Raw genomic sequence first — 23,484 nt, forward strand, 5'->3', positions numbered from 1 at the left:
AAGGACATACTGGAGGGCTAGATGAGATTTGATATCCTGCCTGTACATATCAGGCATTCTATAAATTGATGCAGTTTTGAATGCACTGTTGCAACATTAGCAAATGTAATTTTAATTTCAGCTTATTTAAAATGTTTTTTTTACTTCTCTAAAGACCAAATTTTCAAGTGTGGATGTTTGAATTTTGCCAGCAAAACCTGCGTTTTTGTGTAATATCCAGGTATGTTAACAGCATGATACTTAGAATCTTGATCTAGCAAAGCACTTAAACAAGTAGTCAGTGGAATTACTCTTGTTCTTAAAATTAGGCATGTATTTTCTGTTTCTTTCTTCTGACCTTTAATGGCTTCTTTTGTCAATATCCATAAAACTACTACTTGAGGACAAATGTATTTGGTTGCCATCTTCCAACTACCTGTCTTATAAAGCTGTGTTTTCTTCTCATCTGCTTTTCAGTTAGCTTTTGGAGATTATTCCAGTCATGTTTGTTTCTCCATTTCTCCCTTGCAGTAGTGAAATTACAAAGACTGCCAGTGGTGCAGGTAGAAATCATTTCTTGCCATTAGGCTGGGAGGGACACAAAGGAGGGGAGGGGGGGCATGTGACTCCTTCCCGTCCAGGGCCCCCTTGCTCTTCCTGTCCCTTCCCCATAATCCATATCCATCCTATGTTACCTGAGAGGAGGGTTCTGTCCTCTTCCCACTGCACCGAAGACTTCTGCTGTACATACCCCAGGCAAGGGAGGACTCAGGAGATGCAGCTCGTGGAAAGACTGGGGGCTGGGCTGGGGGTGATACAGCTGTGCAGAAGAAGCTACTGGTGTGGGGCCACTCAGTGGCCCCACGTTCTGCTCCTTTTGCTACTTTGGTTCCTGAAGAGCCCTGAACCGCATGGCTATCCCAGGAACCACAGCAGCAAAAGGAGCAGAACATACAGCTCCTCCAGCAAAGCTGCTGTACAGACCCCATGCAGGAGGACTCACCTGACACAGTTGCGTGGAAGGGCTGGGGGGCAGGATCCTTCTGTGTCTTTCTGGTATGCTCTACTAGCTATAAACATCTTACTGGTACAGCGTTACCGTACCACTGTACTTATACCACTGAAGGCCGCCATTAGACATTATTTCCACAGTGGTTATTCTGCATGTTTAATTGCAGTCCTATTAATTAGAAGTTTTCTTTGTGACTTCTAATGATGTTCAATCTAGCATTTGATCATTTGGACAGAAAGCCTTAATTTGGCCTGCCTCATATTTCTTAGGCACTTAGGAACTGCATGCACCTGCATTGTTGCGTTTCTCTAATGGCACATTTGATGTTTTGGGTATGTTGACAAAGTTACAATATGCGTCTCTCTCTTTCATTTGCAAAAGGAAACTTAATTGTTCAGCTGCTCTGCAGGGTAGAAATTGGGAAGAAATCCAGCGTTCCATCCACTGAATACTGATAACGGAATCCATACTGAGGATTTACCTGGCGCTGTAAAGAACTGCTTGTATCTGTCTTTCTGTTTAGGAGTAGTTACGAATGTGTATGTGTATGTGGTGTTTGTGGTATTTTTTTTATATAACAATTGCAACAAGGTTGTTTACATTGCTGAAGTTTTTCATCCTAACACCTCTGGCATGTTTTGCAGATTGGCTTCACAAATGACATGTACTCCATTCAGCAGCATGTGTGTTAGGCTTTTTTTCCTGTGACACTTACTTACGTATGCACATTTGTCTGTCGTGCACATAAACACCTTTGTGTAAGGAATATCTGACTCAGTAGTATTTGCTGCATTGCTTTGGAAGCAGTTTTATCATATGTGGCTTCCATCATTACACATCATCAGTATTAACATCTTTGAAATCATAATATTAAGTAGTAGTTACTTTAACACAGAAAACTGCCAAAAACTGTGTAGATAACTTTGTTTGTTTTACGAATAGCCTGCTAGTCAAAGACTTTAGGTAGACATTCAGAACCCAACCACTGACATGTTGGTGTGAACCCCATTCCCCAGTAGAAGTTTGTTTTGCCTCCAGGTGGGGATGCAGAATTGTGTTATTCAAAGCACTAAATACCATATTAATTAATGTTTTCATCAAATTTAAAAGAGCTACTTTTCCTGTTTAGCATAATCACAATACAATAACTTTCATAGTCTCATGGTTTTTTCCCATAGAGCAGGTTGCAGAAGTATCTAACTTTCTCTTTTCAGTACAGTACAATATTATTAGTTGACAGTCACATGAACTTTTCTCTTATAACTATCTGGAATATCTCTGCTTTATATTGCAGAGATCAAAATTAGGTAGAAAAGATTTCATTAAAAATTTGCTTTAGCCCCTTGATATATGTTCCCTGTATAGTTAGTTTCTTTGAAGTCTTTCAGGCTTGTCTTCAGAAGCAGATCCTCTAGGCAAGCAGGGTAACCTGACTTTGCTTAACTTCCAGAGGATTAAACCATTCAGGAGTATGAGAAATGGAAGAAGCCCCCAAATTTTGGAGACACTCCCTGCCTTTCTTGTCCCTCTCCTTCTGCTTATACCAACCTCACTTTGAGAGAACTATACTAATTGTTAATTTAGTACTGGCTTTCTTAGGTGTGTTGGGATGAGTTGAGATCCCTTAAGTTTTTCATCTTCTTGCTTCTGGAGTATTTCTCTCTTCTCTGGGCATCAGGAAAGAAGGAACTTGCCCTGCAGATTAGATTGTTAGGAGCAGGAGACAGAAAAACACACAAGAATTTACGGGAACAGTCCTTCTATGAGAAAACAGTACTGTTCTCTTCAGGATATATGGTCTCTTTTTTCCTAGTCTTCTGTTATGGTAGGTTTTTTTTCCTTCATCCTCTCTTCTTCCTTTATTTTCTCACATCATGTTTCAGTGGTCTCATTAGGCTCAGTCTGAAGGCATGTCTACAAACTTAAGTCGACCTATGTTAGGTTGTCTTACAGACACCTCAGCAATTACTGCAGTGGTTCATGTCCACACTACCCTCCTTCTAGCGGTGGTGAGGGTCCTCACCAGGAGTGCTTCCAGTGACTTGAGAGGCCATGTGAGGAGCTCCCTGCCTAAAGATCAACTGCCCCCCTGCTTGGAACGCAGCAGCTGCCCAGGCTCCCAGCGTGGAGTTCCATGCCTGGAGCTTGGGTGCAGGCAGGTTCCCAGCAGGGAGTGAGGAGCTGAGTGCGGGGAGCTTGGGAAGCAGCGTGGCTGGGATTGGGGAATCTGTACCCCAGAGGTAGCTTTGCTCCAGTGGGGAGCCAGCGCAACAGCCTGGTTCTGAGCAGGGAGCCCAGTGGGCAACTGGGCTCTAGTTGGAGCCCCCACCCCATCCCACAGTGACAGCCCAAGATGTGAGCAGCTGTCTTGTCAATTTCACAGCTCCAGCATGGAGCCCAGCAATAAATAAGAATGACTGCCAACAGCTGATGTAAGTAATCCACAATGTCTGTACAGACTCTGCGTCGCCCTAGCTATACCAACATAAAGCCCACACCTCTCATGGAGGTGGAGTTATTATTTTTCAACGTAGTAGGGTGCTTACATTGGTGGAAGCAAGGCTGTAGTGTGTACCCTGACCTAATTAGATTGACTTAAGCTGCCCAAATATAGATTGTAACCAGGGTCCACCCAAATCTGCCTCCTTCATTTGCAGCCCATCATCAATTAAATCAGTTGCTCAACCACATCAGCACTTCTCAAGCTTTTCTTTTTATTTAATCAGTAAGCAACTAATTAAAATTTCACATTTATTTTCTGACAGCAAAATTAAATACTGAATTTCACATTTGTTGTCAAATCTGTGATGACTGTGATAATACTGCTTTTCTAAAGCAGGAATGTTAACAGCAGAAGTAAAGAAGTTGTTTAGTATTGTAATTGACTTTAGTAAAGTTATATTGTATTAAATATGAATCTGCACACCAGGGAATGGTGAGATAAGTTCTGGTTCTCAGCAAGTATTTCAAAACAAAAAGCAGTGTGGGTTGACTTTATCCTTCTATGATATTGCATTCTACAAGTGTATTAAGTATTATCACAAGCTAAGATAAGAACATTTTGTGCAATAAGATCTTTGCTTTTTTTACTTCGGGTGTTCACTTTCTAACAATTGAGTAATTCACTGTAGGTTTTCTAGTCATTAGTGTGAGTTAGAGTGGTTCTTCTATATTTTATTTGAGTGGTGTTTTGCTTTTTTATCCTGACTAGTTCTTTTATATTTTCCGTATCTGATCTATAAACAGACTCCTCAAGTGTCAAACCAACATTCTCTGTTGATATATTGTAAACAAAAATTAACCCAGGTTGCATGGGAGCTACTCTCTTTGTGATTTATAGCTGCCTAGATGGTCTCAGGGCGGTGGTTATCTGTAAATTATATTGGGGGTAGAAATTATCAGGCACCAGTGTATGGTGGATGGATGAATGATGTCTACTCTTAGAGATATTAACCAGATCCTCTCCCCAATAAAGACTAATAACTCAGATTTTTAAACAGTCTTCATGACAGATGGGAGCATAGAGGAGAGTGCATCAACACTAATTAAGAATGTTGACTCTATGTTCGCCTTAGCTGTGATTAATTGATCTTGGAGTGCTATCTCTGAGCAGGAAATGATGTGCTGTTATATTGTGAAGTTTAAAGGTTATATTTTAGTGTACCCTTTAACTTGCATTCACACAAACCACAATCTTATTACCTATCTTATCCGACCATAGAAAAAGAAACATTTTCCAGTCTACATATGAATGTTTGGCTTTACAGTGCACTCATGTGAATCCTTTCTGTGTCTGGGCTTTCCTGGTCTGCTTCGGGTCCAGTTATTGCCTCAGTTTCCCTTTCTTCCCCAGCTAATCAAACTTCAAAATATAGGTATTTTCTCAATAACTTTTCCTTTCTGGGAGCCTGGCTTGTTTAATATAAAGTTCAAAAGAACACAATTTTTCCACCAACCTTTCGAGCTGGCTCCTGCTCCCTGTTGCACTCTGCAGATTCTCTGCCTGGGAACCAAGGAGACTCTCTTTGTAGAGCAGTTCACGCAATCCTCCTGCTCATTTAGTTTTTCCTGAACAAACTCAGCCTAGTCTTATACCCCACAGCAGGCCTGTTCTTAGGCCAGGTCTGCAGTGACCAGATCTGCACTGACAAAGTTTTGTCAGCTTAGCTCTGTGGGTCTGGGGTGCCAAAAAATACCCCAGCCAAACAGAATTATGCCAGCAAACCCCTCCAGTATAGATGCAGCTATGGCAACAGAAGAGTGCTTTTATTGGCGTAACTAATGTTTTTTTCGGGGAGGTGGTATAACTCTTCTTGTTGGCATATGTTGTGTTTGCTCTGCTCATATAACTATACTAGTATAGCTGTATCAGTGAAGCACAGATAGTGGAGATAAGCTCCTATTCACATGCTTCCATCATATGACCCCTGGACTGAGAGATCAACTAGCTAAAGGTGAGGCTAAACCCATGACTCCCTTAAAGGTCCAGCTTACCCTATGATATAGCCCATCTGACAAATTGTTTGTGTAGATCTAGAATGTTTTAAGTTGTGTTGAATAATTATTCCTACACAGACGAAAGCTTATTAGGAAAATCCCACATTCCCTTCAAGTTGTTTTGTTTTGGTGGTAAGTTTGCTTTTAACATCTAAAGAATCATTCAAGACAAAAAAAAATGTCAGATGAAAGTAGCCTTTTATGCAAAGTTCTAAAATATTTGCAGCTCAGTTTATGAATACATTGTTGATTAGGTTAAGGATGGGGGAAATTAAAACCATATTTTTAAAACAAACTTCTTTGTTTATGTTACCGAAAATGCATCAGAAGGGACGCCTCAGTAGCATGGTCCTGACCCTAAGTTCTACTTGGTGCAGCAAAGGGGGATAGATGTTGTGAGACTGCTGGCTGACTGCAATACCAAAGCTGTCATGGTACTACCAGAGTTAAATTGCCATTGCTGGCAGGACAGCTTTGGGGGTGCTATTTGCAATGTGTTAGAGGTAATAGTTGCCTGGCTTCAACCACCCCTTTTGGAGGGACTGGATCAAGTGCAGTCTGAACTACAAGTTTATCCCTTCATTAGCTAGCCAAGCGTACAGCTTTCCTGGGGGTATTGATGTATAGTTCTGTAATGTCTATGTAGATATACTCCATGAGCTGTGAAGTGGGAATATGATAGGGAGAGGGCCCCCAGGGTGTATCAAAGAACCTGGATGTGTGTACCAAAAGGGTAATCGGGTCCTGGACTTAATACCTACACATTCATCTATGTGGACAAAGGTACATAGTGCATCTGATCTCATGTGGGAGCCCAGGTTCTACTCATACCCCCATCCAGAATCCTTCTTGATATTAGTTGGGAAGCCAGAATGGAGATATATCTGCTAGACCATACAGTATGCTAAATAGGGATTTCACTTTCCTTTTAGTCTCTTCCAAGGTCGAAGATGATTCTAGGGCAGTTAGCTATGATGGGTTGCGATGGCAGATCCCAGAGTTTTGGCAGTTCTTTGCCTGTGGAGGCCCCATGATGTGGCAGCAGCCATAGCAAGAAACAGAGCAGCATAGGGATGCATCATAGACTCATAGACTCTAGGACTGGAAGGGACCTCAAGAGGTCATCGAGTCCAGTCCCCTGCCCTCATGGCAGGACCAAATATTGTCTAGACCATCCCTAATAGACATTTATCTAACCTACTCTTAAATATCTCCAGAGATGGAGATTCCACAACTTCCCTAGGCAATCTATTCCAGTGTTTAACTACCCTGACAGTTAGGAACTTTTTCCTAATGTCCAACCTAAATCTCCCTTGCTGCAGTTTAAGCCCATTGCTTCTTGTTCTATCATTGGAGGCTAAGGTGAACAAGTTTTCTCCCTCCTCCTGATGACACCCTTTTAGATACCTGAAAACTGCTATCATGTCCCCTCTCAGTCTTCTCTTCTCCAAACTAAACAAACCCAATTCCATCAGCCTTCCTTCATAGGTCATGTTCTCAAGACCTTTAATCATTCTTGTTGCTCTTCTCTGGACCCTCTCCAATTTCTCCACATCTTTCTTGAAATGCGGTGCCCAGAACTGGACACAATACTCCAGCTGAGGCCTGACCAGCGCAGAGTAAAGCGGAAGAATGACTTCTCGTGTCTTGTTTACAACACACCTGTTAATGCATCCCAGAATCACGTTTGCTTTTTTTTGCAACAGTATCACACTGTTGATTCATATTAAGCTTGTGGTCTACTATGACCCCTAGATCTCTTTCTGCCATACTCCTTCCTAGACAGTCTCTTCCCATTCTGTATGTGTGAAACTGATTGTTCCTTCCTAAGTGGAGCACTTTGCATTTATCTTTATTGAACTTCATCCTGTTTACCTCAGACCATTTCTCCAATTTGTCCAGATCATTTTGAATTTTGACCCTGTCCTCCAAAGCAGTTGCAATCCCTCCCAGTTTGGTATCGTCCGCAAACTTAATAAGCGTACTTTCTGTGTCAACATCTAAGTCATTGATGAAGATATTGAACAGAACCGGTCCCAAAACAGACCCCTGCAGAACCCCACTTGTTATACCTTTCCAGCAGGATTGGGAGCCATTAACAACTACTCTCTGAGTACGGTTATCCAGCCAGTTATGCACCCACCTTATAGTAGCCCCATCTAAATTGTACTTTCCTAGTTTATCTATAAGAATATCATGCGAGACCGTATCAAATGCCTTACTAAAGTCTAGGTATATCACATCCACCGCTTCTTCCTTATCCACAAGGCTCGTTATCCTATCGAAGAACGCTATCAGATTAGTTTGACACGATTTGTTCTTTACAAATCCATGCTGGCTATTCCCTATCACCTTACCACCTTCCAAGTGTTTGCAGATGATTTCTTTAATTATCTGCTCCATTATCTTCCCTGGCACAGAAGTTAAACTAACTGGTCTGTAGTTTCCTGGGTTGTTTTTATTTCCCTTTTTATAGATGGGCACTATATTTGCCCCCTTCCAGTCTTCTGGAATCTCCCTCATCTCCCATGATTTCCCAAAGATAATAGCTAGAGGCTCAGATACCTCTTCTACTAACTCCTTGAGCATTCTAGGATGCATTTCATCAGGCCCTGGTGACTTGCAGGCATCTAACTTTTCTAAGTGATTTTTTACTTGCTCTTTTTTTATTTTATCTTCTAAACCTACCCTCTTCCCATAAGCATTCACTATATTAGACATTCCTTCAGACTTCTCAGTGAAGACCAAAACAAAGAAGTCATTAAGCATCTCTGCCATTTCCAAGTCTCCCGTTACAGTTTCCCCTTCCTCACTGAGCAGTGGGCCTACCCTGTCCTTGGTCTTCCTGTCAGTACTGTAGCAAAACGTGGCTATGTCAACTCATTGCCATCTTTATGGGCATTGCTTGTGAAGTCCAAAGCCATTTCTGACAGGAGTAGGTGGGATGAGTCTATAGTAAGCCTGCTCTTTGGCCTGCTGGGAACTGCACTTCAAGGTTCAGCCACTGAGCAAATTTGACACCATCAGCTCAGGATTGAACAAAGACTGTGAATGACTTGCCAACTACAGAACCAGTTTCTCCTCTCTTGGTTTTCACACCTCAACTGCTAGAACAGGGCCTCATCCTCCCTGATTGAACTGACCTCCGTATCTCTAGCTTGCTTGCTAGCATATATATACCTGTCCCTGGAAATTTCCACCACATGCATCTGAAGAAGTGGATATTCACCCACGAAAGCTCATGCTCCAAAACGTCTGTTAGTCTATAAGGTGCCACAGGATTCTTTGCTGCTTGAGCTGAAGCTGACATATATATTTATAGCTATATAAATGAGTTGGACTCCAGAGATATAGGTATAATTCCATTCAGGACTGTGGACTTGCACTCAACCCAGGTTGAATCTGATTTATGGAATATAATATTTCATAGGCTACAAGTGGAAATGAGTGTCTTCTAAACCTATTCCTATGTTGCTATTGGGGGGCCAGGGGCACCAGACCATTTTGGGAGCAAGAGAGGAGCAAGACAAGACTAGAAGAACTTTTGTAAGTCATCACTGAGATGCATTAACAGAGTTAAGTGAGGAAGCTTGCACACTGCTTGTCTGCACTAAACTCCAGACAGTACGTTGTTTTTTGCTTTCCCTCAGAATTTAAGAGGAAAAGAGTAGGCAGTTAAAAGAGTGGAATTAAATGACTGGCGAACGACTACCATGTTACACTTTCTTTTGCTTACGAGGACAGAAACAACAAACTTGATTAATTTTCCTCCAGTTAAAAATCTTTAGGTCAAAGTATTTGTGCTGTTTTATTTGTGCACATATGTTCTGCTTCCAAAGAACAACATAAATTAGATAACCAGGTTCAATGTTTAACAGAATACTGTTACTGTAATTGGGAGCTCAGATACCACTGTGGTGAGTGCTACAAAAATACCAATAAATAAAAAATTACCATACACTAATAGTTACGCTTAAATTTAGAGAACATGCCATTGAAAATTGCAAGTAGCAATAAATTATTTGAATACAAAGGTTAGAACAGTATGCATATCCTCTTTTTATAATAATACACAAATAAAATGCTGAGAGATCATGTACTATTGCCACGGATTCTGTCTATAGTTTATTTAGCAATGTGGACATATGTCTAATAAAAAAAAAGATGCTGTATAAGCCATAGTTCAGGCTGAATGTGCTTCTGTTTTTGGTTTAAGTAGAAATGTTTTTTCTGGCTACGTCCTTCATACTTAGGTCTTCTTACAACAAATGGAAAGCCCTTAATTGTACCTCAGGGAACAGTTAATGTACAGTGGACATATGGTGGACAAAAGCTGAGTCTAGTAAATGAAATAAAATTATAAACAGAAAATAATGTGAATGTCTGCACAGTCTGACAGCTATGGAAGATATTGTGCTGTCTGAGTAGCTTATTTAAAATTAATTTGCAATTCTTTCCTACTAGTAGGTTAGTGTAGTCATACAGTTTAAAGTGCATCAACGTAACTTCTAGAAATTAATTTTGTATGTTTTATTTGATTTAAAATAAAGATGCTAAGAAGTTTTTCAAAGGCATTGAGTATGCACAATCATTCTTTCTAAAGTTTGTCTTCTCTACCATGTGACATAAATACAGTGTGATTTCACCAATGGAAATTAGACTTCTTGCATTTATGAAAAAGTTACAACATTTGATTGGGGGCATCATCATTAACCCTGAACAGCTCTTGGTCTTTATGGATTCAAGCATTATATGTGGTTGCACTGCTCCAGCAAAAGGTTAAGTATTAATGGAAAATGTTCACAGCTCTTTTACTCAAAGAAAACATGTTACTTGTAAGTTTTCTTTTTATTTTACTTTTACAGTTACATTGAATGTCTTCATTCATTTAGCCATCCATAAAGCAAATATTGTTGCACATGCAGTGGATAATAAGTCTTTTTAGGACTACTTGTGTGGTATGTCACAGATCATTAACTGCAAGTAACCACCTGACTTGAGGGAAGTCTGGAAGCATCATTACAGTGAAATAACCTTTTATTTCTGTATCACTGTAGCACATTGATTTGTAGGAATATCCCCATTAGCTACTGTGGAAATATATTCTCGTATATTATCAGTGAGGAAGGCTGATGATAGAGGATAACCAATGTTCAAGTGTGAAAAGGACGTTAATATCAGACTTTTGGACAAAGTAGGAAAAAACTGCTATTATAGCATTTTTTTATTCAAGAACTAGATATCATTCAGTAAATAATTGTTTTTGTAATTATTTCTTAACCAGTGGTTAAAATCAAGACTTGTAATAAACTATAGAAGGAATGGTACAATGTTTATGCATACACTCTAACTTCATCTGATTTGTATATGCTAAATGATTGTTTACTATGTGGTGGGCAGACTGGGAGAGGGTGTGGGGGGGAAAGATGGGGGAGGGAGAATTACCATCCTGTTCAGTGAGGAAAACTTAAATTTCTCCCAATTAGATTTGACTCAACTGAAAAAGTTAAGAATTTTATTTGAGATGTTCTTTAAATTAATTTTATCCTAGTTTTGAAGCAACTGAATGTAACTGACGGAGGTTTGGGATTCTGAAACATGAGTTTGGCTACTAAAATATTTTAAGCATACCTCTGATCAGTGGAGATTTTGTGGCAGTTAAAACCAAGGTAACAGATTTTTGTGTGTTATCTTGCCGAACTTCACTACTGTTTTTCAAAGTAAAATATGATTTGCTATCAGATTCTTGAGGAGCACAAGACAGCAGAAGGGCAGCTAATCTAAAAGAAAATTGGAATTTGTTTCTGCCAACTGGAAAACATGAACTAAGACTTGCAGATTCGTGGAGAGGGAATTAAAAAGTTAAAAGGGTTGGTAATTAGTTTCCCTTGAACAGCATCAATCTTGTGTGTTAATTTATTTATTTTTTTAAATTCAGAATTATATGAGACTGGTTACTTTTTTAAGAGAGAATTACCATTGCAATCTCTGTATCACATAGTATGTATGTCACCACTGAAGTATAATGTGATTTATTAAAAGAACTTTTATTTGCCCCAGTGTGATATTTATCCCCAGTGTACACAACACATTTTTAAATAGTTTTATTATTTGAGGGAAAACCAACCCTTACAATAAACATTTTTCAGGGTATATTTCAAACTCTTCAACATTTTGCTTGATTTTCTATTATATATGTGTATGTATATATATACACTAGTATACATTTTATTACATGAATTGTTAAGGGGCAAATTACAGCTAAAATTTTAGCATTTTCAATGTGCATGCACTGGTTCATTTTGTGCTTTCTGTTGCTAATAGCCAAATTGTGTAGGCTAATAGTAAATATATTTTTGTTGGATTTCTTTTGTTTTGTTTTCTTTTCTTTTCAAATTAAAAGTGATAGGCAATTCTGTACAAAAATGGGTGAACATTATGGTCTCAATCTTGCAATTTGGATTTGCATGGAGTCCCATTGAAACCTGAACAGATCCAGTTGTGGATCAGGACCTAGAGTTGTAGAGTGAAGCTCTCAATTCAGGAGGTGCACCATCTTATCTTTGTTCCTTGTGTGTATGTCTTATGATCAAATCCTTGATCCCTCTCATTTCAATGTGCAGATTAGATGTTGTGTAGCTGGGGCTCTAATTGAAGGAAAACAGGGAGGAGGTGGTGGTGGTGAGTATTGGTATAGTTCCAGGCTCCGCTCACAAACATAGCTCCATCCACCTGGTACAGTAAGATGAGATGTCACTCTCAATAGACTGTGCATAACTTCACAATATGATCATGTGTGCTATTCTAAGCTTTGCTTGGCTCCTCCTCGGTGGATCTTGAATGTCCTCCTGGGCTTTATGAGCTTGGATCCCTTTGGGTGGGACTTTCATGCCTCACTGAGTTCTCCATATGCTGTGGGGTGGGATTTCTCCTAGGTGAGGTTCGGATGCTAACAGATAACTCCCCCTTTCTTATGCTTTGTTTACTTCACAGGTCAGATTGAGGAAAAAAATTAAGTGGTGGTATTTTTCCATGCACTACTCATTTGTGAAACAAACAAGCAAAAAAAGATAGTACTCTCTAGATTTTGCTGATCTCTATAGTATGGTTATCCCTTCCTTGTTTTAACACCTCACTGATATGACTGGGGCTGTTCACACCTCTCTGCTATTGTTTCAGCATTATTGGCAGATCCTCTTGTTTTAATTATGGTTGCTTTATGTTTTTCAAGGATATTTTCCCAGTCATAAGGGCTGGAAAGCGTTTTTTTTAAATGAGGGAGCTGAGATTCTTTAGCTCATGATGCTAATCTCAAAAATAAATATCATTTCACTGAACCTCCACAAGCTGGGCCAGTTTGATCTCTGGTGTGTAGTGAATGAGGAAAGGGTCTGACTCTAATTTAAAATAATCTATTAAACAGAAAAGAGGAATCCTTCAGATAGTGAAATTCCTGTTTCTAGAAGTATGAAAATATATTTTCTCTACTGAAATTTCATTATATATTTTACCAATTTTATAATAAATAATAAATATTTTTGTCTTTTACTGCTTAATGAGTGTACTTTGCCTAATTTATGGTAAAATTCCCATGTAAGTTGTACATAAGCTTTGTGCTGGCCCTTGCTGCACACTATTCCATCCATGAGCAGTAACCACTCTGCCTCATTCATTGTTTAGGGACTCTGTGATACAGTGAAGAGTCATATCTCATTCACTGCACCGCTGGGCCTTGTTCCTGCACACTTGTTGAGCCACCAATCTGAAGGACAAATTTTGATCTTGATTATACAGGTGTTAATTTGGAATAAAACCAGAGACTTAAATTGAATTATGTCAGATTTACACTGATGTAATTGTGAACAGCATTTGGCCCAGAATGATCGTTTGGATTCTTGCCTCATGCATCACAGAACCCTAGCTCATTTGCTGGGCATCATGCAGTCTGTGCACTGAATGAGGCTTAGCAAATCCAATAATTTTATTGATATCATCACATATTGAGTCTTTTGTAATATGTATTTACACAGGGGAGCAGAATTATTGTTAACGTTGCTGCTCTTAACTCTTCAACCTAAACATTTGTATTTGTATTACATTAGCACTTGGAAGCACCAACCAAGATCGCTGCCCTCTTGTGCTAGGTGCTATATAAACATGTAGTAACAGTCCGTCCCAGTTTGAAAGTGTTTATAATTTAATAGGCCAGACAGCTGGAAGTGAGAGGAGACAAGAGTCACAGTGAGATGAAATGATTTGTGGAAGACTTGCTTGTGGAAAAAATAGTATGTGACCACGTAAATAAAGATTGTATCATAATACATTTGCAGAAAGATGCTGAATTAAGATTGCATGGGCAACCTTAATTATGGCAGTCTTAACTGTCACATTTCTTAACTTTTGAGTACTTGATTTTGCAACCTTAACTTTCTTTTAATATATATGTATTTTTATGTAATAGATGTAATTTCCTCATATAAGGTCAGATTGTTAGGGACCTTGGGCTTTTTTCCTCCATACAGCCTGGAGTGTGAATTGCCTGCTACTATTGGTTGAGGATATCCCACCTAATCATTGCAGGGTCCTTGGACATTGGTGGCACCTCAGTCTCACATCTTCTCTGGCTATGGCACACAAGAGTTTAATCTCCTGAGGTTTGAAATGCTTTAGTCTATCTTCTCATTGGGCTCAATGTACGGGTACCTGGGTGAAATTTAATGATCTGTGATAGACAGGAGGCCAGGCCAGATGATGTAATGGTCCCTTCTGGCTTTAAACTGTATGAAATACGTTTGAGTCTGTTATACAGACATAGTGTAAAAAGTGAAATTCTAATATATATTTTTCCTTTGTTATCAAAATAAAAGAGCAGAGACCCTCAGTTTTAAACATCTACTTTTAAGAACTTGCAAAAGAGAACTCTTTGAAATGTTCCCACTACTTCATTCTCACTAACTACTTGATTCTGACCAACAGGGAGGAATTGGAGTCAAAGGAATGTGGAATGCAATTTGGGTGAAAGTGATCACGAACTGTTAGATTTTATGATTCTAAGGAAAGAAAGGAGATGAAAGCATCAGAATAAGGACAATGGACTTAAAAAAGCAGACTTTAACAAACTCAGAGAACTGGCAGGTAATGTTTCATGGGAAGAAAATCGAAGTGATAAAAGGAGATCAGGACAGCTGGCAGTTTCTCAAAGAGACGATATTAAAGGCACAACAACAAACTATCCCAGTGAGAAGGAGAGATAGGAAGAATAGTAAGAGGCCAGTATGACTCCATCAGGAGCTCTTTAATGACCTGAAAATAAAAAAGGAATCCTACAAAAAGTGGAAACACAGAAAAATTGCTAAGGAGGAATACAAAAGAATAGCATGGAATCATAGAATATTAGGATTGGAAGAGATCTCGGGAGGTCATCTAGTCCAATCCCCTGCTCAATGCAGGACCAACACCAACTAAATCATCTCAGCCAGGGATGAGCATGTAGGGACAAAATCAGAAAGACTAAGACACTAAATGAGTTATACGTAGGAAGGAACATAAAAGACATTAAGAAGAGGTTCTTTAAAATACATCAAGAGAAAGATGAAGAAAAATGTAGGTCCTCTGCTTAGCCGGAAAGGAGACCTAATAACTGATGTCTTCAAGAAGGCCAAGGTGTTTAATGCCTATTTTGCTTCAGTCTTCACTGAAAAGCTTAATTGTTACCAGATACTCAACATCATTAGTAAAAACAAAGGGTAAGGAACACAAGCCAAAATAGAGTATGAACAAGTTAAAGAATATATAAATAAGTTGGATGTATTCAGGTTATCAGGACCTATTGAAATTCATCCTAAGTACTTGAACTAGCTGAAGCAATCTTGGAACCATTAGCAATTATTTTGGAGTACTCATGGAGGATGGGTGAGGTCCCAGAGGATTAGAGAAGGGCAAAAATAGTTACTATCTTTTAAAATTGTAACAAAGAGTACCTGGGAATTATAGATCAGTCAACATAAATTGGATACCTGGAAAGATAGTGGAACAGATTATTGAATAGTTGCTAAACATCTGAAGGATAATAGGGTTATAAAGAACATAGACACCAACACTGTGGGTGCTCCAGCCCCGGAGCACCCATGGGGAAAAAAAGGAGGTGCTCAGCACCCACCAGCAGCCCTGCAGATTAGCTCTTTCCCCTCCCTCACAGCATCTCCCACCTGCCACAATCAGCTTGTTCAGCAGTGTGCAGGAGGTGCTGGGGCAGAGGGGGCGGAACAGGGTGGGAAGAGGTGGGGTGGAGCTTTGAGGGAAGGGTTGGAGTGGAGGTGGGATCTGGGGCACGGGGGGGGGGGGGGGTTGAGCACCCCTAGGAAATGAGGAAGGAATAGCCAGCATGGATTAGTCAAGAGCAAATCATACCAAACTAACCTAATGTCTTCCTTTGACAGGGTTACTAGCCTAGTATGGACAGAGGGAAGCAGTGGATATGATACATCTTGATTTTAATAAGGCTTTTGACACAATTCCACATGACATTCTTATAAGCAAACTAGGGACATGTGGTCTAGATGAAATTACTGTAAGGTGGGTACATAGCTGGCTGAAAGACCATAATGGATCACAAGTTAAATAGCAGCAGTATGGTGCTGTTGTGAAGACGACTAATATCATTCTGGGGTGTATTAACAGGAGTGTTTTCTTGCTGTACTTGGCAGTGGTGAGGTCACAGCTGGAGTACTGTGTCCAGTTCTGGTCACCACACTTAAGGAAAGATGTAGATAAACTGGAAAGAGTCCAGAAGAGAGCAATAAAATGACTTTTGAGGAAAGATTAAAAAACTGAGCATGTTTAAACTGGAGGAAAGAAGACTGGAATGGGAACCTGATAAGTCTTCAAATATATGAAGAACTGTTAAAAAGAGGATTGTGATCAGTTCTCTATGTCTCCTGAAGGTAAGACAAGAAGTCTAATCACAGCAAAGGAGATTTAGGTTAGATATTAGGAAAAACACTCCAACTATAAGGAAGTTAAGCTCTGGAATAGACTTCCAAGGGAGCTTGTTCAGTCCTCTCACTGGAGGTTTTTAAGAACAGGTTGGACAAACACCAGTGATGGTCTGGGTTTACTTGGTCCTGCCTGAGCATAGGGAGCTGAACTTTGACTTCTTGAGGTCCCTTCCAGCCCTACATTTCTATGATTCTGTGATTCTTCCCTCTCTAATGCTACGATATATCGGAGATGTTAGTCAAACTCTAAAGTGCTGCTGGTTAGAAAATGTCTTCCCCTCTCCCTCCCACCCCAACCCTTCCCTCCCACCCCCGCAGAAAATGTTGATGTTTTGATAGAAAATCAAAAGCCAACATATTTAGATCATGAACTGAAGTATTTAGGATTCAGATATACCACCACAATGTCTCATGGGAATTGTAGTTCAAGTGCCTTGTGTACTCCGTCTACTCCATAGGCTAAACTCCTTAGGCTGGACTGCTCGGACTACATCTCCCAAGATGTATCACAGTCCCCTCTCTTAGTTGGGGAGATGGTGCAACCTGAGAATTGCTGTCTGTGATTCATTATGGGAGATGGAGTCCAATGGGGGAGCCCAACCCATAGCTGAGAATGGGAATATGAGTTGGTGTGATAGCATTTCCAAACCAAATTGTTTTTTGATGAAAAAATGCAAATTTCTGTTGAAAGTAGCCTCTTCTTTTCCCTCCGAATTGTTATACGTAGAACTTCAGAGTTACAAACTGTCCTCGTTTGGAATTGGAAGTACGCAATCAGGTAGTATCAGAGGCACACACAAAAAAGGCAAATACAGTACAATACTGTGTTAAATGTAAACTACTAAAAAAAATAAAAGGAAAGTTTAAAAAAAATTTGACAAGGAAAGGAAACTGCTTCCATGCTTGTTTCATTTAAATTCAGATGGTTAAAAGCAGCTTTTTTTTTCTGCATAGTAAAGTGTCAATGGTCAGTTGTAAACTTTTGAAAGAACAATCATAACAGTTTGTTCAGAATTATGAACAACCTCAGTTCCTGAGGTGTTCGTAACTCTGAGGTTATACTGTAGTTGAAATTCATTTTCAGCTTCAGAGAAAGTTTTGACAGAAAGATTCTGATCTGCCCAGCTCAAGGGTGTGTGTGATAGATATTGCAACCACATACACTATCTTTGGGGAGCATATTGTATTTTATATTTAAAACTTGAAAACCTCAAAAACTTATATTGAAATGGACCAGATAATAGGAGCTGTAGAATAGTCATAGCCCTTTGTACCAATACAGGAGATGGGTACTTGTGTGTGACAGTGTTAAATCATCTGTTGGACTGAATTAACATTAGAACGAGTAGGCAGTGTTCATGGTAGAGCCATTTGACTTAGATCCATTGTTCCATTTAAAACATAGTATCACGTTTGCAGATGTCAGAATCCAAATACCCTGTACTTGCTGATAAAGATGGGGGGCAAGGAGGAGGAATCAGCACATCCATAGGTGCTGTATAATTCTGTGTTGTTAATATAAGTACTGTCTCAAGTTCTTAAGTATTGTCAATAATTTTATCATAGTACCATTTAGTAAATGTTCATGGTGCTGCAAAGAGGTTTCTAGAAGCCCTACTTCTGGAGATGCAGGATGGTATTCATTTACTATATCATTGCATACATGCAGCTCCATGCTGTCTAAGAGTATCTGGGTTTTACTGGAACTTGTTCATTCCATCCCTAACTTTATTAGTTGTAACTTTTCTAAAGAAAAGGGAAAAGTTTTTGAAATAACTTATTGAAATAATAAACCTTAACTTTTCTGAGAGCCTATAATTTGAACTCCACCACATTCACCATTTGTTCCTGATGAATATCCATTGTGATGAACTGTGAGGTGAAAATCATAGTTTGTTTTTTAAAGGAAATTAAATAGAGGAATAGTCTTTGTAAAGAGGAATTTGAATTGCCAGATAGTACTCCAATTACCAAATCATTAATTTTCATATGTTGTCTTTCTGGTAAAAATCTATAAACTATAGTTTAAGAGGAGACTTCCAGTTTGAGAACAGAGTCAGGCAAAACCTGTTTTCAGAGGATTGAGTAGTTATTGGAGTAGTTGCATATTTCAAGTGGTTGATCACTAGGGCAATAATGTAGGTTTCTGAGCACAGCCAGTACGTTTTCCAGCTGCTTTATAGTGATATCTTGAAGCTTAAAATGTAATCTAGATGGGTAAGCCACAAAAGCCACTCTATATTAAAGCAGACTCTGACCATAAATCAGTTGAACAGCTGGCAACACTACTAACTCATAAACCTATTTATTAAAAAAACTAAACAGGAGAATTATATTAAAAAGAGAGGAGTATGTTCTACCAGACCAGTGGATATATCTTAAAACCTGGAAAGTGCTCTAGATTAAGGGCCCAATTTATGAACAGCTGTTCTGGCATGAGATTCTCATGTTCTTTACAATAAAAGTGTGAAACGTGTTTTTCCCCCCATACTAATCATGCTTTTATGCAGTTCATAAAATGCTTATTCAGCCCTGTGCAACTGGACCTCTTTGCTTTACACACTTGCTAGAGTAATTACTCTGCTGAAGAGTAAGTACTATAGCAACTTCATAATCCCATGATATAGTTATCCTCACATGTTCCAAGAAGTCATATTGGCATACAAAGCAGTAAGTGAACATTTAATTTTCTTTCACGTGTTTAAATTTAAAGGAAAGTGCTGAAGTAATAATGGAAACAGGTCACTGGAGAGCAAGGGGAACAGATAAATGTCTTTAAATAATCACAAAGTCCCTTAAAACAGAAAATATTCAGAAATAAGTTACATTTTCTTTGAATCATACCCTTCCTTGGACAATGACTGTTAACTCATTGTTTATCTCATTCCTGTTGGTAAATTCTCATATCATGCTTATTCAGGTTAATTTTTAACTTTATATTTTGATGATATCCACATTGAACTTTTTTTTATTAGTTTTTATTTTTTTTAAACTATTGGTGCTCTGGTTGCATTCTGGTTTGGAGCAAACCCTGTGTCTTGGTGCATAAATGAGATGGAGCTTTTCAGGGCAGCCCAGTCATGGCCTTCCAGAGTTGTAGAACTAGTTGTAATCTGATGCAGTGTGTCTCTTAGGCAGCCATATTGTGTTAAGTGGCCACTTAATATTTCACTGTATGCAGAGGATGAGTAAGAGGCTATATCTTCTCTGAATGTTGGAGGATGCCTGTGAGGTACTGAGCATGCAAAGGGCCTCCCTCACTCTGGAGAGATAATTGACACTTTTGAAGTCACATTTTGCCATTGACTTCAGTGGAGACAGAATTTCACCTGCAGATTTTTTTTTAACAATTTATTTATTGAGAACGTTTGAACAGGTTTACAAATCCATACTATGTGAATATCATACACAATACGATAATATTACAACTTTGAGCTTTTGTTTAGAGAAACAGTATACAGTAATATAATATCAAATCTCTGACAGGGTGTAACCAGGTTACAGAGGGAACATCTTAACACTACCCATGCCATGTCATTTCTAATAATTTTATTACACTGAGTGAAATCTGTGATTACACACATTTAACAAACCAGGCATGTCTATGACATGTTAATATTAAAAAACAATTGGGCTAGTTGTGAAGTAGGTTTGTTTGTTTGCTTGTTTGTTTTTTTGCAGGTGAATCTACTTTGAATAAATGGTAACTACATATCTAAGTATTTCCTTGTCTTCTGTCTATTTTTCTGGGTATGTAACTGGTGTATTAATTTTTCTGTAACATCATCACATGGTTTTTGAACCATTCCTCTAGAATTTCACCAGCAGATTTTAAGGCTGAAAGAAACCACTGTGATCATTTAGTCTGACCTGTGCAATGCAGATCATAGCACTTCACTCTGTAATTCCTACTTCAAGGCCAGTAATTTAGGTTGAATTTAAAGCATTTCTGTTTTGAAAGACCAATCAGTTTTGACCAAAGATTTCAAGTGATGGAGTATCCATCACATCCCTTACCCTCATTGTTATTTATTGTTTGTATTGTGCTAGCACTTAGGAGACCAAATTATAGACCAGGAAGCCGTTGTGCTACGCACTGTGAACACATTACAAAAAGGTAAGTCTGTGTCCTGAGGAGCTTACAGTCTAACTGTAACACATCACTTGGTAAATTATTCCAGTGGTTAGTTAAACTTACTGTTAATAATGTTTGCCATATTTCCAGTTTGAATTTTGTCTTGTTTCAGCTTCAGGCCATTGGGTCTTGTTATGGCTTTGCTACATTAAAGAGCACTGTGCTATTAGATATCAGATGCAGAATGGCCTGAAAGGGCAGCTCCCAGCTGACAATCTTCAGAGAGGAGATATATTCTCTCCCTCTCTACTTATCTATAGGAGAAGAAATGGGGGTGGGGAAGGATGTGACAGAACCCTACATTCTTCAAAAAAAAATCCAATGATATCTTGACTCTCCCCCGGCTTTGTTTTTTACCCCATGTTTCTTTTGGCAACGGCGTGTGGCTTCCTGTACTACAGGACCACTGTGCCTTCTTTGGGGTATCAGAAGAAAAGGTAAGAATTCATAGATTCCTCTTGAGGGGGTATCTTGCATGAATGAATTCCCAGTCCTCCTCCAACTCGCCTGCCACCTTTCTAAAGTATCATGTATAGTGGCCATTCCTTCTGTATGGTCCCATTTACATTGAGCCCAACTGTCTTCAAGATGCCTTAGTCAGCTGTCAAGCTAGTATACACAGTGGTAAGGAGCTTTCATGTCATTGCCTACCATGTATGGATGGGTTAACCTCTCCTTTTCCTTCTACCTTGAATGATACCTCTACAGTTAACTTGTGTGCAAGACTACATAACAAGAGTTAACTTATTTTATATGAAATAACGTTTTTACATAGTCACTCTATAATTATGTGGTGGAATTTCACCTCCTACAGTGCAAAGTGTTAGACTTATTCCAGACAATAGTTGGCACAGTATGAGTTGTTCAAAGTATCTTTAGCTGTCATTGGTGAACTACTGTGCAAATAGTTCTCAAAACACAGTATTTTATTCTCAGAAGCTTCAGAAGTATGTTAAAGTCATATTTACCTTTTTCAATGTGACCTTTTTCTGTGATTAAATTGTTTTGTTAGGTCTGGTATACTGAGATGCTAAGATATAATTTGTGTCCCTCTGCATATAACTGGTTGCCCTGTGGTCTAAGTTTCCCTTGCAACAAAGCCTTGAATCACAGAAAGAGCTAGTTTGATAGAAGATCAAAATACAGTTAACTAGCTGGAGGTTTATAATGGACAATATGTCAGTCTTCTTACAGCAGTAATATTTTAGCTGGTTTATTACTTTAACATAAAGTTTGTTTTAGTACTGAACATGACATCCCATAAACCATTGTATCCCACCCCAGTGGGGATTGGTATTTTCATATTTAAGAACATTTGTGAGGATTCAGACTGATGGAGACACTGGTTAGGGCCTCTTGGGTCCCTGGTCCCACTTAGACAAGTAATCCTACTTTCCCTCCTCATTCTGGATCCCCTCTCTCCCAGTCCTTGGCCCCAACTTGCCCCTTCCTCCATGTGTATGTGCATGTAATTACCCTATCCCCTGCCTCTGTTCCACCTGCCTTCTTGCACTAGCCACTGACCTTCTCCAGCATGGATTTCTCTTCTCTTCTCTTCCACCCAGCCCTCTGTTGGGCGTATTATAAGGGAGTGCTTTTAATGTCGTTGGCTTTGCTTTCCCTTCTCAGATCTTCAGGGAATACTGCTTTAGCAGACCAGTGTGGATTCCACTATTTTGTTCTTATTTTTTTAAATATCCTAGCTGTGTTTTGAGAAGTGTGGGTTACCCTACATGCACATATTTTATTATTATTATTTTGAACAGTAGAAATCTTATGAGGATTTACAGCAGTTTCTTTGGCTGAATTAACTTGATGGATGAGCCATTATGGTTCTTTGGTTTAAATAACATGTGCACTAGGAAGGATTTTCTTTGGAGCTGGGTAAATAATCCTTGTGAATTAATGTAGAACCCCCTTCATAATCCTATCAAATTCAGCCTAATAAATGCTCTTTTATATGTTTCTTTTTAAATGCTTTAGTAGCAAAGACTCTTCAAGTACCCTGATGACATGTAGTTCTACCATTGTGTGCTTTCATACTCAATTCGTACTGTGACGTTACAGCCTATATGATTTATAAACATATGCTACTGCAAAATGCTTCATGCAAAAGGTCACTTGTAAGGTATCATTACAAAGCTTGTAATCTACTGAGTGTGATCATCCTATTTGTACAAATGTAACACTCTTGTATCTGAAACTAGAAATATGAACTGTAACTCTGAGGGCCTATTGTAATATTATGCAAAGTGTTGGCCATTAGTGGTGGTTTGGAATCTCAATGACTGCTTTTAACCAGGGCAATTGACTAGATGGCTCTGTTCACAGGCAGGCCATCCTGTGAGTCAGGCTGGGAGTAATGAAGGCTTGAAGTCTTGCAGTGACATGTGATCATGTCACCTGAAGTGGAATCCATCTTTAACCTCGTGTCTTGAGAAGGAGGTGGTGGGAACCCAAAGAGGGACAAAAGGATTCCAACCTTATGCAAAATATATATAAAGGGGTGGAACAGAACAAAGGGAGGAGAGGAGCCATCATGAAAAATCCCCTAGTTACCAGCTGAACTGGAACAAGAGCTGTACTAGGGGAAAGAATTGTGCCCAGGCCTGGAAGGTGTCCAGTCTTGAGGAAAAATTTACTGAAGCCTCTCTGAGAGTGAGATTATCTGTATTCAGTTTGTTCAGGCATAGATTTGCGCATTGTATTTTATTTTGCTTGGTAACTTACTTTGTTCTGTCTGTTAGTACTTGGAACCACTTAAATCCTGCATTTTGTATTTAATAAAATCACTTTTTACTTATTAATTAACCCAGAGTGTGTATTAATACTTGGGGGGCAAACAGTTGTGCATATGTCTCTAT

At 39.1% G+C, this 23,484-nt stretch overlaps 1 protein-coding gene across 3 annotated transcripts in view; it reads left to right on the forward strand.

The window, feature by feature from the left end:
• RAB28 (RAB28, member RAS oncogene family) overlaps nt 1-23,484 on the forward strand; it is a 96,858-nt gene that overhangs the window by 31,232 nt on the left and 42,142 nt on the right. The window lies entirely within an intron of this gene.

Source organism: Gopherus flavomarginatus, chromosome 3 (assembly GCF_025201925.1).
Source record: "Gopherus flavomarginatus isolate rGopFla2 chromosome 3, rGopFla2.mat.asm, whole genome shotgun sequence".
NCBI classification, from domain to species: domain Eukaryota; kingdom Metazoa; phylum Chordata; order Testudines; family Testudinidae; genus Gopherus; species Gopherus flavomarginatus.